This window comes from Nansenia antarctica (genome assembly GCF_963989245.1).
Source record: "Nansenia antarctica genome assembly, chromosome: 2".
NCBI classification, from domain to species: domain Eukaryota; kingdom Metazoa; phylum Chordata; class Actinopteri; order Argentiniformes; family Microstomatidae; genus Nansenia; species Nansenia antarctica.
Window position 1 is genome coordinate 88,981,369 of NC_137675.1, and position 5,000 is coordinate 88,986,368.

At 43.0% G+C, this 5,000-nt stretch overlaps 1 protein-coding gene across 1 annotated transcript in view; it reads right to left on the reverse strand.

Moving 5' to 3' along the window:
* The window catches only part of tom1l2a (target of myb1 like 2 membrane trafficking protein a), a gene marked incomplete at both ends in the record, with an annotated part of 45,251 nt that overhangs the window by 4,749 nt on the left and 35,502 nt on the right, over positions 1 to 5,000 (reverse strand).

A 5,000-nucleotide genomic window follows, 5' to 3' on the forward strand; every position in this document is an offset into this window, starting at 1 on the left:
ATTTTTGAATAATAAATGTGTGGACTGACGATGTAGCGCAGCCTAACTTATTCTAATAATTATTTAACATACTTTTATTGTGATAATTATTCCCCCCTCCTCCCAGACAAGGTCACATTATTATTGGATTGGTTGTTTGCGTGCCGGGTGAAGTTAGCTAAACATTTAACCTGCTAGCTAGCAAGAGAAACATAATGTCACTCTCCAAAGGTCTAAAGAGGAAAGTTGACGGTGAAAACAGGGCATTTAAACAGGAATGGACAGCGAACTATACGTTCATCCTACCTGGTTTCATCAATGCAAAGCCGTTGTGAGACTCACATTTTACGTGCTCACAATGAATGTTCCCTTCCACCTATACATGCGCGTCGTCCTTTTCATCAATGAATGCGATAAAGACGCGCTAGAGGTATCGATTGGTGCATAAAAACCTTGAGAACTGCCGGATTAAAGTGACGTCCATAATAATGCAAATGTTTTACCAGTCGGTGGTTGCCAGCGTTCTGTTCTTCGCCGTGGCCTGCTGGGGTGGAAACATCTGTGCCAGGGATGCTGCGAAGCTAAACAAACTGGTGAAGAAGGCCAGCTCTGTGGTGGGGACCGGGCTGGACAGCCTAGAGGTGGTGGCAGAACAGAGGATGGGGAAAAAACTGGCGGCCATGCTGGCCAATCCCTCCCACCCGATGTACTGCGAGCTGGCAGGGATGAGGAGCAAGTTCAGCCACAGATTTGTTCTCCCCCGTCAAAGTACAAAAAGATTTGGACAGTCCTTTATTCCAGCTGCACTCCGACTCTACAACCAGGCCCTGCAGGGTGGGGGAGACCTGGAGATGGAACTTTTGGAACTTTTTACTTATTGAGCCTGCACTGTTTTATGTTTTTTATTGAATGTTTTTCTGTTTTCTGTACTGAATGTTTTCTGCCCTAACTGAGCTGTTTGACAACAAAATTTCCCCATTGGGGACAATAAAGGTTTTCAATCATAATAATAAAAAATAATAATACATTAGACTTATTTATTTATTTATTTTTTAATTTCTTCCAGATTTTATCCCCTTTTTCACCCAATTTGGTAGCCAATTGAACCCAACCTAGCATCCAATTATCCCCTGCCTATTGCGTAGGATCCGCCGCACGACCCCGTGGCCGGCAGTCCCAGAGGAGGCCGCCAGGCAGACTAGCTGACTGGCTCCTCGAGCCCAGCACCGTTATTCCGGCACCCAGGGGGCGGTGTTGCGCGACGGATCCTTGTCCGGAACTATTCCTATACCGCCCTCGGGAGCGGCCGCTCAATATGCCGCTCCCTGTGTGTGCCCCGGTCATATCCGGATCTGGCGAGCTGGGATTCGATCCCAGTCTCCGGTGGGCAGCTTGCACTAGTGGCTAGTGCTTAGACCGCTACACCACCGCGGGGCACAATACATTAGACTTATAGCGCTTTTCTAGACACTCAAAGACGTCCATATCACCAGATAACAAATAGTGACCGATGGGAGATGCCAGTTTTCTCATTAAGTGAGATTTAATAGCCTAATATTATTTTTTATATTTTTAATGAATGGCTCATTGTAATTATTATCCCTAGTAAGGTAGCCTGTTTGCTCTGTCGTTTCAGGAGCATATAGGCAGCCTATGCACCACCACCCCTCGCCCTCCATGATCAAGCGGATTCAGCTTTTCTTTTTTTTTGCGCCGATTTTGTTGTCAATGTTTTTCATCAAATTAAACTGCATTTGCTTTGTTACTGTTCACATGTGTGGTGCAGTCACATAGCCTATAAGTAAACATTAAGTTTGAATGATTTACTGAGCTGGCGTTACTTTTTTCAAACTACACACCGCATGTCGGCTATTTCAGCACTACGCACCATGTCCACCTACTTATCACTATGAGGGGTTCAGCGTCAGTGCACCCCGCTCTGTTACTGTCGCATAGTTGTAGCCAATAAAGGCCTATATGTAGGCTATTATATATCATTTATATACCTAATACCGACATCAAAATAGATTGTCTGCCTCTACAAATCATATTACACCAGGTAAAATCCGTCACAACTTGGAATAAATCCGTCGCAACTTGGAATAAATTGACGGAAATCCGTCGTAGCGACGGAGAACTTTAATCCCTGGGGAGAGTGCAATCATCCAATCCACCAAGCAACTCAAAACAAGAGTGAATACCAACAGAAGAATATAGGGGATTTTGGCAAATATTTTTGGGCCTCTACCCACACGTTTAGCTGTGTTGCTCATTCCCTGAATGCATGATCCTTACAAGTTGTACCTCGTTGTAAAGGTGACTAATCAGGCTTTCCAACGATATAAAAGACAATACCAATTGGTATTATTAAAGGGGAGGAATAATCAACCAAAATAACGTTTCCGAACTTTTTGGGAGGAGTTTACATATAATTATATATTTGTAATACAAATACATTTGTCTAAGTAAGTGAATCATCTATCCATCAGTCATAGCAGGACACACTCATCTATACTCAGGCCAGGGTTAGACCAGGGTTAGACCAGGGTTAGACCAGGGTTAGACCAGGGTTAGACCAGGGCCATTGGCAGTCGTCACAGCAGTTATGAACATGTCAGTACTCATCACATCATAAACAGTATTGAACAGGATTCATCTGTTACTGTTAGTGTTAGCTACTGTTAGTGTTAGCTACTGTACGTGTTAGCTACTGTTAGTGTTAGCTACTGTACGTGTTAGCTACTGTTAGTGTTAGCTACTGTACGTGTTAGCTACTGTTAGTGTTAGCTACTGTTAGTGTTAGTGTTAGATTAGATTAGATTCGATTAGACTAGATTAGATTAGACTAGACTAGATTAGATTAGACTAGACTAGATTAGATTAGACTAGACTAGACTAGATTAGACTAGACTAGATTAGATACAATTAGATTAGATTAGACTAGATTAGATACAATTAGATTAGATTAGACTAGATTAGATACAATTAGATTAGATTAGACTAGATTAGATACAATTAGATTAGATTAGACTAGATTAGATTAGATTAGATTAGATTAGATTAGATTAGATTAGATTAGACTAGATTAGATTAGATTCGTTTAGACTAGATTAGACTAGATTAGATTAGATTAGTTTAGACTAGATTAGATTAGATTAGATTAGATTAGACTAGACTAGATTAGATTAGTTTAGACTAGATTAGACTAGATTAGATTAGATTAGTTTAGACTAGATTAGATTAGATTAGATTAGATTAGACTAGATTAGATTAGATTAGTTTAGATTAGATTAGACTAGATTAGTTAGATTAGATGTAACTAGTGTTAAAGGACTCTAGTCCTATTGGACGCCAGGGTTCACTAGTGAGCGTTAGTTTGAGCGTGACAACGACAGAAGCTGGTGATGATGATGATGATGATGATGAAGATAAAGATACTCTCTACACAGACCCCATCCTAGTGGGTTCAGACCCAGACATACAGATGGGCTTTGAACCTTGATGTGCCCTTACAGAAGCTGTGGTTCTGGGGTGTGTATGGGTGTGTATGGGTGTGTATGGGTGTGTATGGGTCTGTATGGGTGTGTATGGGTGTGTATAGGTGTGTATGGGTATGTATGGGTGTGTATGGGTGTGTATGGGTGTGTATAGGTGTGTGTGGGTGTGTATAGGTGTGTGTGGGTGTGTATGGGTGTGTGTGTGTGTGTGTGTGGGTGTGTATGGGTGTGTATGGGTGTGTATAGGTGTGTATGGGTCTGTATGGGTGTGTATGGGTGTGTATGGGTGTGTATAGGTGTGTATGGGTGTGTATAGGTGTGTATGGGTGTGTATGGGTGTGTATGGGTGTGTATGGGTGTGTATGGGTGTGTATGGGTGTGTATAGGTGTGTATGGGTGTGTATGGGTCTGTATGGGTGTGTATGGGTGTGTATGGGTGTGTATGGGTGTGTGTGCGTGTGTGTGGGTGTGTATGGGTGTGTATGGGTGTGTATGGGTGTGTATGGGTGTGTATGGGTGTGTATGGGTGTGTATGGGTGTGTATGGGTCTGTATGGGTGTGTATGGGTGTGTATGGGTCTGTATGGGTGTGTATGGGTGTGTATGGGTGTGTATTAGGGCTGCAACTAACGATTATTTTGGTAGTCGACTAATCTGTCGATTATTTTTTCGATTAGTCGTGTGGCTTTTCGCTGTGCGTAAATGGCGACGCAGAAGCATAAATCCGGCTTAACTAGCTATCTAACCTAACGTTACGCCAAGCTACAGCTGCTCACAGAGCTAGTTGATTGGCTAGCTAGCATTGCTGGCTAGACTACAGACAGCTCACGTTAGTAGGCTACGCTTGGCGCTGTTTATCTTACAGACAGCTCGCTGGTGGACTCAACATAATTGAAATAGCATTCACTTATCAAGCATCATTCATGATCATCCACCATGACTACCTGGTATTTTAATAGCGACCACCCCTCACTTCATTTCATCTCGCGTTCTCCTGGCTTCAACATGGAAAACCCCTGCTACGTAACGTTACATACAAGCGCCTCTGTCTGTCACACGCGTGCCACAGGGCAAATAAATTAATAGCAGAAACGCTCATAGCATGTACAGCCCTGTCCATGAGACGTTGTTTTCCAACATGTAACAGTAAAGCTAACATAAACATTACGACCCTAACAATATAACGTTAGCCAGTTGGCTAACAACGTTAGCTAAAACTTACCCAGCTGATTCTTGCATGGCTCCTTTTTTTTTTTATACGATTAGTCGACACTAACATTCCACGTCGACGAGTTTTTATGATCGACGTCGTCGATTGTGTCGACTAATCGTTGCAGCCCTAGTGTGTATGGGTGTGTATGGGTGTGTATGGGTCTGTATGGGTCTGTATGGGTGTGTATGGGTGTGTATGGGTGTGTATGGGTGTGTATGGGTGTGTATGGGTGTGTATGGGTGTGTGTGCGTGTGTGTGGGTGTGTATGGGTCTGTATGGGTGTGTATGGGTGTGTATGGGTGTGTATGGGTC